Source organism: Magnolia sinica, chromosome 12 (assembly GCF_029962835.1).
Source record: "Magnolia sinica isolate HGM2019 chromosome 12, MsV1, whole genome shotgun sequence".
Classification (NCBI taxonomy): Eukaryota; Viridiplantae; Streptophyta; class Magnoliopsida; order Magnoliales; family Magnoliaceae; genus Magnolia; species Magnolia sinica.
In genome coordinates this window covers 75,119,908-75,132,433 of record NC_080584.1, presented here as the reverse complement: position 1 = coordinate 75,132,433, position 12,526 = coordinate 75,119,908, and the positions used below count along the sequence as shown (strand labels likewise).

General features: G+C 39.0%; 2 long non-coding RNA genes across 3 annotated transcripts; one reads left to right on the top strand and one right to left on the bottom strand.

The window, feature by feature from the left end:
- Positions 1–2,401: 2,401 nt before the first annotated feature.
- On the bottom strand, positions 2,402–6,454 carry LOC131221745 (uncharacterized). Of its 2 annotated transcripts, none has more exons than XR_009159563.1 (4): positions 5,967–6,454; positions 5,695–5,790; positions 5,489–5,578; positions 2,402–2,824 (listed from the first exon to the last, which is right to left on the bottom strand). It is a non-coding gene; the product is annotated as an uncharacterized LOC131221745 (long non-coding RNA). The 2 variants fall into 2 exon arrangements; XR_009159562.1 differs by lacking the exon at positions 2,402–2,824 and adding an exon at positions 4,655–5,128 and having other exon boundaries at positions 5,967–6,452.
- Positions 6,455–9,885: 3,431 nt separating this feature from the next.
- On the top strand, positions 9,886–11,089 carry LOC131220648 (uncharacterized). Its single transcript, XR_009158753.1, has 3 exons — positions 9,886–10,344; positions 10,482–10,716; positions 10,828–11,089. It is a non-coding gene; the product is annotated as an uncharacterized LOC131220648 (long non-coding RNA).
- The last annotated feature ends 1,437 nt before the right edge of the window (positions 11,090–12,526 follow it).

Below are 12,526 nucleotides of genomic sequence, written 5' to 3'. Positions count from 1 at the left end.
GTGGCCTTTCTGTTAAATAGATTAAATGGAAATTTCCTTGTCGTGGACTTACCATCTTGTGGATCATATGTGCCTTTATGGCTTTTTGGTGACAACCCCTTTCTATCGCATCCTTGAATGGACCGATTGCCTTATATAGCTTTGATTGACTCCTTGCCCTTTTTTGGCTTTAATGAATTACTTTATACAACCTTTTGATGGTAAGTTTCACTTGTTGGACTACGGTTGGCCACTAGTTGAAGATGTTACTCGTAAAACATCATATTTGTTAGTCTCATGAGTCAGGGATGGTGGGAGCTGTCGGCCCATGCTGGGTGACAAAATCCCCCATAGTGACCTTTGAGCTTTCCTAAAATGATTGTTTGAAATTAGAATAATAATGGTTGGGCTAATCATGCATTTTCATGGCATATGGTCTTTTCTGGGTGGTTAGTTCTCCTTGGACGTACCTTTGTGTACTTTTTCGGGTGACCAAGTCTCCTTGGGCGATCTGTATTACATGGTCTTTTTCGGGTAGATAGTTCTCCTTTGGCATACCTTTGTATACTTTTCCAGGTGACTAATTCTCCTTGGGCGATCTATATTATATGGTATTTTCTGAGTGGTTAGTTCTCCTTGAGCGTACCTTTATGTACTTTCCTGGGTGACTAATTCTCCTTGAGCGATCTATATTATATGGTCTTTTTCAAGTAGCTAATTCTCATTGGACATACCTTTGTGTACTTTTTCGAGTGGCTAGTTCTCCTTGGGCTACTTTTTACCAGCTGGATGTGTATCCCCAGGTCTGTGAGCATGTGCATACATCTATGCATTTATACAAGATTATCTTTGTGAAATTTATTTAATGAATGTGTATCCGATGAACCTTATCTGATTGCTATGATAATCATTATGTAATAATTGTTATACAATGTCTATGGTAAGTATGCTTAATTATCTTAATGATATGATAAATCTTGGGGGTTATACCTCATTACGATAGCCTTTAACGCTATCAAACCGTATCTAGCGTGCAGGATACACAGAGGATGCGCCTAATGATGATTATGTGGAATAGGAGGAGCCAGACGATCTTGCGACCTTCTATTCCTAATTTCATTTGTGTTTAGATTTATACTGTCATGTTTTGTAATAAGTTAAGACGTTGGTTTGTATAAGTTTTCGAGTAACCACTCGAATATTTGGACTCCCTCTTATACTTGAATTGTTTTTATTTCACTAAAATTGTTAACTCTGATAAAACAAAAACAAAAAAAAAAAAAAAAATGTATGCTAAATTCGGGTATCTTAAAGGTTAACACTCGGGTTTTTGGAAAATGAGTAGTACTCGGGTTTTCGGAACCGGGGTGTTACAAGAACGCTTAACCACACCTGCATACATTTTTCCCTTTGGGATAGGCGGTAATATCTCAGCCTTTGCAACTTGAGCGATTTTGCTAGCTGGGATGGACCTAGGTCTTGCTTCCTTAACAGAAACAATCCTGCCATATATTATCTTTCCATCCAGGACTCTCATGGCTGCCCTAGCTTCATGTTCATACAGGAAATGAACAAAGGCATATCCTTGCAGCTGCTTGGAATATGAAAAACAGGGGATGAATGCGTCAAGTACTTTCCATATCTACTAAAAATTTTCTTCAAGTCTTCAATAGTTCAATCGAAGGGGATATTCCCCACAAAGAGGCTATAGTCACTCCTTCCTCTGTGGGCAGGAATCCCTGAGATGTGAAGAATCCCCGTTTGATCTTCCTCTCTTTCCTCCCTTGATTTTTGCTGCGTGTACTGAGGTTTCTCTTGAAGGAGCCTAGTCCTACCGTCTCATTCTGCCCTGCATGATGCGAGGCAATCGACTTAAACAGTAAAGAGGAGCTAGCCATAAATCTCAGCAAGGCTCTCCCCAATGGCGAGGTGTCTTTAAAAACCCAAAAATCTTTCTTTTCATCTCCTTACAGCTTCAACCTCATGATCAGAAAGAATGGTTATCTGCTCACCCACTAGTACCTTCATCAGACACGACAGTGTTGGCCTCCTTGGAAGAATCCTTTAAGTTTTCTTTTCTTGTCTTAAGATTATTACAATCTTTCTTCAAGTGTTTAGATATCCCACAGTTCTAGTACTTCAACTTACCTTTGCCATTGCCATCAGATTTAGACCTTGATCAAGAAGATTCATTTCCTCACTACCAAAAAATAGGCCAACGCGACCTTCCCCGACAGCTTTTTGCCGTTGGCGTTTTCAACCGAAAAAATCATCGCCAACGGCCATTCACCGACGGTTTTGGCCGTCGGCATTTCTTATAACAATAATAGAAATTAATTGCCTAATCAACGCGCACATCCAAAATTAGATATACCATTACTCCAACACCCTAAACCAACCAACCTATTTGAGAAGGTAAGTCTACACATCAAAATCAGATATATCATCCAAATTCCAAACATAAAAAATTTGTACTTCCCTAAAACACCATTGTATGTGCATTTGCCCTAAACAGACAAATCTAAAAGACATCCAAATCGTGTTTATGAGAGCAATGCACTATCAAAAACAAAATCAAACTGACTAATACATGATTTGAGCAATGTGTTTTTAAAAGTTAACTAAAACACTTCACTAATTGAATAGTCAAAGATTTTTTCTTTTTTGAAGTACCATGGTTAGAGGAATCCTCAGGGTTAGTGTCTTGAATGGGTTTTGATGCTTCCATTCCTTTTCCCCAAGTATCTTCCACATTTCCTTTAGCATGTGCAACTCCATTTGTATCTTCCACATTTCCTTCAGACTGCGCTCATTTTCCATTGGTATCTTCCACATTTCCTTAAACCTGCAGCAGACAATATTCAGAACTCCATTAGGATACGCAAGACCACCAGGATGTGCTAGTAGAAAAGCTCAGTTAAAACAAGAATGTACGCATCTCAACCATGTTTTCTAGTGGAATATGCTAGATCGCTCGGCATGAGTAGCATTTCCAATGCTCCTTCAAAATCCCAAGGTCATTATGCGGGCCTTGGAAGAAGCCAACCATGAGGTACATACAAACTCTTACCTTAATTTTCCTTTTAATGAGTCGATCACGACTATCTCACCTTAGATATTTACCATTTCAGCCTCAAGGCATTCTTGTCCATGTTCAACTCACTTTCCTTTTTCTAGGAAGGATCGTGTGGGTGGTATGGTAACTTTTGCCGTCTACCGAAATTTCAATCCTCCAATTCAGCCTTCTCCACCATGCATCAATACTCGACCGAGTCGGATGTGACTCGTCCAAGTCGACTCAACTCAGTTTCAGCTCCAGTTCAACACCAGGAGTCAAACTGAAAATAGAAGTGACTTGGGCCAACTCTTCTGAACCACACCTTGACACATGAATCACAACTTCACTCGGGACTGAATGAGTCAGTCCAAGTCCTGGAGTCTTCAAACCTTGCTCTCCACCATTTGGAATTTATTTAAATAAAATCAAGCGCAAAAGTGTACCTTATAAGCTCGATCAGTTGGCATGCGCATGCTAGCAGCATCGGCTGCAAGCATCATGGTTTTAGAGTTATAGATTTTGATGAGACAGGATTCTGAACATCAAGGACTGATTTTTATCATTACGAATCCTTGATGTGATAGGACCTGCAATGGATGAAGGATGACCAGGAATTCTTCCAGATTACAAGTTCCTAACCCTTCAATCACAGGCTTACACATAGATAGTTAAGGTGAAGAAAACGACCCAAACTCAATGACTAAAAAAGCAAAAGTCAGATACTTGTAACATGGTCATACTTATGAGTTTGTAAGTAGTTACCAATCTTTGTTGTGATCGTCTACTGAGAATTTGCATTTTGAGGATCCGCCGAACTGATCCTTGTAATACTTGACACCCATATGCATACTCGGCTAACATAGGAAAATAGTCTAACAATCAGATTGACTAGATAATCCAAGAGTAGGATCCCACCTGTATTGCAGGGTTGAACACATGACATTTCTTCCATACAAACACAACCTTTTTTTTTTTTCAAAAGGTCAATCAAACACTACCATATATAGCTCGCTGTAAAATCACCCAACATCACACTGAAGCTGATGAGTATTGATTGGTTGGACTCCCATGTACTAGATGTTTTCATTAATTTACATAATAACGTATGCATGCCTAATGAGTATTGATTCTTTATATTATAGGAGCTCTCGACTCTTGAGAATCCCATAAATTAAGAACTCCCATCTCTCTTAAAGTTGCCATGTGAAATTCATAGCCTTTTCCACTGTGGTCCATCACTTACGAATAGCACAAGGTTGTCAAAATCGCTACCGTACCACAAATTGTAAGATTTTCTGATTTTCTTAAATTATCAAAAAATCTGAAAAATATATAAATGGAAAATTAAAAGCTCATCAATCATCCATTTCCCATCAACATGCACCTATAAGGTAATACATGTCATGATATTGGTAATTGAGAATATGTATATGGATGCAAATCATGACAGTGTATAAAAGGCATTGTAGTCTTCCTGAACTGAGACAGGATATTCATGAAGGAATTGCTCAACTTTTGTTTAACATGAATCTCTTAACAAACAAAAGGAGAAGAGATAACTATTGTGTGAAATCAAGTGACCCATGTACCAAAAACTGCAAGAAATGCAAGCACACACAAGGAAAGGAATCAAATATAAGTTTGGGAACACATTCTCAAATTACATTCAACATAACATTGACCATCAACGTTTATAACATTCCTCCATATCAAAGACCGGTTAGACTTTCACTGATGGCAACTTCAACCATTTGTACTTTGCGAGTATTATGATTTCTATAAATGCATCCAGTACAATTTTTTGAACTTTCTGAATATAATTAAGCAAGACCAAGCAAGAGTATCTTTTCATAGACTGGTGGCGTGGCGGAAATATGGTTGCACGAAGCGTGAGGCAAGCGAGACAACAGATTCAGATGTAAGAGCAGGGAAGCGTCTGTCCGCAAATGTTATCAAGTGTAAATGTCTAGGAAGTGGGACATGAACACGAGTCTGAAGCATGATTCGAAGCGGGAGCGGCACCTATTACAAGGATCCTGCAACTAAGGTTGAAGAAGGGCGGGGTTTGGAATCTTGGTTGGTTTCAGTAACCTGAATTTGAAAGGGAGTTTTTTGAATAATAAACTGAGCAGGCAGGTACTGGCATCATAGAAAAAAAAAAATAGAGAATCAAATGTTGAGACAAATGAAAAGCAAGGCTGCACTGGCATCACAGAAAAAAGAAAAAGAAAAAGAAAAAAAAAAAAAAAAAAAGAGGATTAAAGGATTAAGCACTCAAGATATGATTATTAACTCAGGAAAGCAATAAGGAAAGATGGAATGGCCTTAAAAAGAAAAAAGAAAGAAAACACCAAATGCAATGAAAGATAATAAATGGGTTGGAACATATATACCGAAGCCAATTCATAAACGTGAATGTATTAAACGAAACTCAAGGGTGAGATGCCAGACCTGTCAAAAGGTTTCAGCCCAGTTAAGAGCTCCAGCAGCAAAACTCCAAACCCATAGACATTGCTCTGTCTCTATCATTCAAAAGGCAGCCTACAAAGAAAGAATGATGAGTGTGTTTTGTTATCAGTTTGTGTACACGAGAGAGAGAGAGAGAGAGAGAGAGAGAGAGAGAGAGAGAGAGAGAGAGAGAGAGAGGTTAATCCCACCTTCTAACAAGAGCAACATCGGGATGGAGAAGTGAGAGAACTTGTATTTGATTCCCAACTCTTTTAACCTGCGCTATCATTAGTTGAATATCCTTTCTTAAGAAACAGTCAAACATCAGTCTTTTCATTGAGCAAAAAGGAACTTCCCATGCTTAAGGACTGGAGGGAGAGATGCATCCACAAAGAACTAGATGGTGTATAAAGGCATGTCAATGGGGCCTGATATGAGAACTTATCACTTCCACGACCACTATAAATTAAACAAGACTCACTCATCATGGCATGAAGGTATGAGAATTCCCCTCCATGGGATTCAGTCTAGTAGCCCAAATCCATGTGCTGTGAAGAACCAAGCCTTAATGCAGAATTCCACAATTTCACGCTGGTTGTCCTGTGCAAGAACCTGAAGGCATTGAATTGCACAAAGCATTTAGAAATCAGATAAAAGACTTAGACTTGTCAGCTTCCTAAAACTGAAATACCAGGCGCCTAAAGCATTGCCCGTTCTTTCACAAACCCATCTGATTGAGCCTACACACATAAGGACACAATATGGTAGGCACCGCAACCTTCGCAACCAAATATCTGTGATATGCATATAGTAATACAGTAATGCAAAAAGGTTTAGTAGTGTATCGATACCAGGGTTTTAAATATTGTCCGGAATGACTTGGTATCATCTGAGTTATATGGGTTTCAGTCCACAATAAATTGAGTCACCGATCAGTACAAGACTGACAAGACAGAAAAACCCATACAGGCAAGTCATACGGGTTTCAGTTCCCAGGTAAGTTGCACTCAGAAATTCTGATTTAAATCCTTGGGTTTACATGAGTGCATAAAAGCGGAATGATCACCTACAACCAAATGCATGTGAACTTCATGTGTAACCCAGCTCACATGCCTACATATCATACATATATCGCATAGATCTGAGCTATGCATAAGGCAGGCCCTACCATAAGTATCAGCTGGAGCTAAAAACAGGTTAGTCCCGCTGTGCACATCCAATCAGGGTGTTGGTAGGACTGGTTTAAACCACCTGTTGTCTTCTTACAAATGTCGGCCCACCCAATGAGTGGGGAGTGGGCAAGTTAGGGAGCTTCTAAGGCTTCCGTTTAGTAGATTTGTTCCAGCTGCTCAAGTAGGCTTACAATAGTGAAAATTGGCAACAACACTAAACCAATAACCAATCAATATTTTCCATTTATATCAATGGATCAAATGTATCCTAAGATATTCAGAGGTCCCATAATGAAAATAACAAACATGATCCATTTCATTCCACAAAGAAAAACCATTTTCTCATTTTAATCTTCCGAAATGCAGACTCTATCTCTAGATCTAGCAAATCTCAATGAAAAAGGGAAAAAATATCCATAGAAACGAAGTGAAACGCCTTTGGAACCACTGAAACAGATCTCAAGCCCTAAAACAATACAAAATCAAGAAAACTGCAATGAATCGAAGAACAAAAACAACATATCTCAAGCCCTAACATCTGCCTTTGAAACCTTCCCAGGGCCCACTATATTGTTTATTTTATCCCACCTGTTCATAAGGTCACACAGATGCAAAACTTTTACAACTTAATAAGTTTTGGATGGAAGGCATTCAATCCTCACTTCTTTATGTGGTGTGGTCCACTTGAGCTTTTGATCTGCTTAGTTTTTGTCCATCTCTTCAAATAGTCTAACAAAGTGGATAGACAGCTTAATATAACACATACATCTTAGTGGGTCCCAGATGACTTAGTGACGTAAACACTCTACCGAGGGTACACTGGACTTGGATTTCCTGCCGAAGCCTTTCGCAGGAAGTTCCTGCGCTGGGATGCTAGGTGGGTCCCACCGTGATGTTTATGATGAATCCACACCGTCCATCTAATTTGGGAGGTCATTTTAGAAGTTGCAACAAAAAATGAGGAGTATCCAAAACTCAAGTGGGCCATACAATAGGAAACAATGTAGATTCAATGACCACCGTTTGAAACATTCGAATGGCAAGAAAGTTTCATATCAGGCGTATTTTTTAGTGTTTTCACTTCATCCGAGTGGGAATGACCTTCTAAATGGTTTGGATGGCATACAAATATCAAGGTAGATTCCAGTAACGTTTCAATGGTAGAAAACTCTTTTCCAGATTTTCCCTCTCGCTTGGCCTACTTATGTTTTGGATACACCTAGTTTTTGTTAAATGTACTAAAATGAGCTCCAACAACAGATGGAAGGTGTGGATTTCTCACAAACATCACTATGGGCCCCACATGTCATCCCAACGCAAGAACTTCCTGTGAAAGCCTTTCACAGGAAATCTGCGTCTGAATACACCAGTCAATCAGCTTTCATTAAACTGAGCTCATAATCATGAAAGGGAAAAGGTACTATGCGCTTGACCGCACCTTACCTTCCACAAAGTCAAGTGTTGGCGGCACGTTATTCGTCATATGGTAAAAATTTTAAACAAATGAGGAGATTTTATAGGAAGACTGGAGAAACAAAACCGTTGCAACCGGTTATTAAAATACCCCTCCACCTCTCTCTCGTGTATTTTCCGCAAAAGCCTTGCACCCACCGTTGAAACCTTCCTAAGGTCCACTATAATGTTTATCTGAGATCCAACCTATTCATTAGTGAAGACATACATGAAAGAAGGAAAAACACAAATTTCAGCTTGATCGAAAACTTTTGTGGTCCTTGGAAAATTTTAATGGTGGGTGTCACTCTATCCACTATTTTTTGTGATGGGTCCATTCCTACTTTGGATTGACTCATTCTTTGTCTCATGCCTTAAATTGATATCTCCAAGTGAGTGGACAGTATGGATATAACACATACATCATGGTGGGCCCCACAAAACTTGGTGACATAACCTGTCTATAGCTAATCCCCGTCTAGCTAGCGTTGGAGCCCATTACGACTTTAAATAGGACGCAAATTGTGTCCTACCCTAGCCCAGACAGTAATCCGTCCGGGTAGCGCTTTGTGGGGCCCACCGTGATGTAAGTGTTTTATCCACGCCGTTAAAAGATTTTCTCAGATCATTTTAAGGTATTATCCTAAAAATGAGGTAGATCCACAATGCTAGTGGGCCGCAACAAAGGAGGCTGCACTGATAATGACACTCACCATTGATCGAGGTTACGCAGATTCATTCCGCGATTTTGCGCGGATTTCGTGTCGCAAGTCCTTTCGCAACTGGGATGCAGAAAAATGGGAGTTTCCTAAACTATAAACAAGGGTTCCTAGGGTTTTTTATAAAGAGAAAAAGCAGGGAAAAATTATTCTAAGGTGTGGGCAAAGGGTTTTCTATGTGCTTCCAAGGGAGAGGTTTGTATATTGCTTTGTAATCTTCGTTCTTCATAGTGGAAGTTTGCATCCGTGGCTTGTTACCCTAGTTTGGGGTTTTTCCACATATATTTTGTCTTGTGGTTTGTTTTGAATGCTTTGATCTATTTCTAGTTTATATTTCTTCCTGTTTATCGTCTGTGGGTGAAACCTGAGATTGGATGTAGGCTCATTGCGTTGTTGGCGTGCTGCGCAACAAGTACTTCACTAGGGGTGTTAGACAACTTTATCTGAAGGAATGCTACTCTTGGACCTGCATCTATAGTCATTCACGTGTAGAATTGGCACACGTGCATGGTCCAAATTTCTATTGTCCTTTTTGTCTTTTTTGTTTGTTGGTAATTTGTCTGTTATACCAAATCTTGCTAGTGACATTTTCGGTCACTGACCAATGGGCTCACTTGTACAAACTGAAAATTGAAATAGTACTCTATAATCCTTCAGACAGAACAATGTATAATACATGTTGTACATTTTGCATACCAACTGTTGGATGAATTACCTCAATAAAGAACGTTCTGTGTGGATCTCGCTTGTGGGACCATCTTTCTCTATCGATGAATGGGCACACATGGATGTATGGTTGAAGACTATACCATTGATGACCCTTTGGATAAAAGTAGAGCTGGTCTGACCATTTAAACTTTTCTTTCATCGTTGTGTGTTTTTACACCTTATAGATTTGATGAACTTTAACCATTTTTGCTTTTAGCCCTGTTTGAGGGATACCATTTCGATGATAAAAATGCAATTGCCAAAGTAATTTTCAAGCTGTCTAGATACACAAGGATCCATCAGAGGGATGTTTCAGATCATCTAAATATACAATCATGTGTTGTTGGCTTGTCCATAATTGCTTGAGCCAAGAAATGGACTTCAACCACTAATTATCCTTATATCGAATGCTTACACAGATGCATTGAGGTTGGAAAGCCTCGAGCTTGTGCAACCCAGCTCTCTTACAATCCAACACAGGCCTGGATAGAAGGCGTACAATATCCAAGCTTTCCATTAGGTGGTTCCCCACTTCTTGATGCCACGGTCTAAAAATCAAGCAAGTCCATTCCATGTAAGGATCACCAAAAGCAAGGGCCCCACACCTTTGGCTTATTATTATTATTATTTTTTTTCTTTACCAATCTTCATTGCTTCAATATAACGAAGGGTTTCCATAATGTTTGACTTGTATTATGTATTTATCTTTGGTTGTAAGATGCTTATTTAAAGTGGAAGTAACTATTTAGAGTGTAGGCTCAGGGGTCCACAATGCTTACATGGATGCATGATCAAAGCTGCTCATCAGGTACAAGCCACTATATGGCTTTCCTTGTGCTGATTCAGGTCCATCCATATTGAGTTGCATGCTAGTTAATGCTTCTGTAAAAAGGCTCATATTGAGTTGCATGCTATGATGCTTATGATGCAATTTTATCCCTGAAGAAAAAGGGAAGAAAAATCTGTCCACATATTTATAAAAAAAAATTCCATAGCTATTCTCCTCCATCTGCTAGTTGCAGGTATTTATTGGTTCCTTTTATTTTATATCAAATTTGTTTTTTGGTTATTTTATTTTGTTTTGTAAACTTTTGGCTTTGCATTGGTAACTGAAGGTGGAGCATTGGTAACAGAGGGGGGCTTTGCTGCTTCATATGGTGATGGATATGGACTTCATTCTGTATGGTTGTTTTTGCAAGAAATATTTATGACTGAAAATTTAATTTTAGATAGCGTAGCTCAGATTATGAGTGTACATACTGTTTTATTACCTGACCTCTATGCATGACAGAGTGGTGTTGACAAAGGTCCTCTATATGGCATGAGTTCTGGTTCTTGGGGTGCATTTGAGAAGTCTCGCCTCCAACATTGCTTAAGTATGTTGATTTTTTTTTTTCCTTGTGTCTCAATCTGTAAATTTTCTGTCCATTATGTAACCTTTCATTTTCAAGCCCCCTGTAAATGAGGCTGGTTGTAAATGATATACAGGTTGTGTTTGAATGCTAATTTAAGCCTATAAAGGTCATTTGATTTAGAAGATTCAGTCCAGCAGAATTTTTAATTATTTCTATTATTTTTTCTTTTACATTTTAAATGATTTACTGGCGTTTTAAACAGATTTTACCAGCGTTTTTAATCTCTCATTAGCATTTGTTACGGTTTTTACTGGCGTTTGATGTAAAATTTACCTGTGTTTCCCATGTTTTACCGGCGTTTCATACATTTTGGCGGCGCTTTACGCCATTTTTACTTGCGCTTTTATAGTTTCAACCGGTGCTTCTATAGTTTTTACCGGCAGTCAGCAGAGTCGCTGGTAATGATAATAAGCGCCGGCAAAGGCTATTTTTAGCGGCGGTCGCCAAGACGCCGGTAAAAATTGACGAACGCCGCTAAACGATAGAGCGTGGCAGCCGCCAACCGCCGGTATTCCTATACCGGAGTTTTTGAACTTTTAGGGGCGGTTTTGGCCGCCGATAATGCCTATTTTTCTTGTAGTGATTGTTGAAACCTTCAGTGATCCATTGTTGAAACCTTCATAGGGCTTACTATAATGTTTATTTGCCAGCCAACCAGTTTATAAGGTCACATGGACATATGTATGAAGGGAAAACTAGAATGTTGTCCTTTTTTGTTTTTTCTTTTTAATAGTGAGGGTTCCAAGATCAATAGAAATTTAGTCTTCATTAAAACTACTATGACTTCTGAGAAACTTTTAATTGCAAGGGTTCAATCTCTATCATGCAGTTCACAGGCTTTCCATGTTCCTCATTTTTTGGCTCATATCCTGAAATGATCCCAAAAAATGGATTGGCAGCATAGATAAAATCCATACATATCAGTGGGCTACATAGAGCCCTGCTTGGACTGTGTGTCCGGGTGGGAGAGGCAATTCACTTCGGCCTTTAAGACCAAGGGCATTTTCATCATGCTTACACAGAGCAAGTGGGAGTTTTAAAAATTCAAAATGAACAAGGACATTTTTTATAAAATCAAATTTTATGGAATTCTTTTATAAAATTCCACGTATTGTTGTAGAAACCCACGTGAATGGTAGTTGAATAATGATTGAAATAGTTAGATGTGTGATGAGGACTGGAGACGTCTTAATTATTATGCCAGGCCACTTGTACTGTGGTCCAACATCATTCATTGACTTGTCATCTTTCGTACCATTGTTAGGTCGGACATCCAGTCCAATACCCAAAAATAGAAATGAAAGATGCACAAAATATGTAAAACTGAGGGTATTTGATTCCGTGCGATTTTCCTACCGACAGTTCATCCCGTGAGCCCTAGTCAATTTTCGACAATAATGCAAACATCCTAAATTCTAACTTTGGATCTCATCGCTGTCTAGTCAACGTTATTCTTTTATAAGAAAATGAAACTTTTGGCTTTTGTCACGTTTATTGTCCATGGCATTTATTGCTCAAATCATGTTAGAATCTTGCGATGGGAAATGGTATTACGGGCTCTAATGTATTATACCT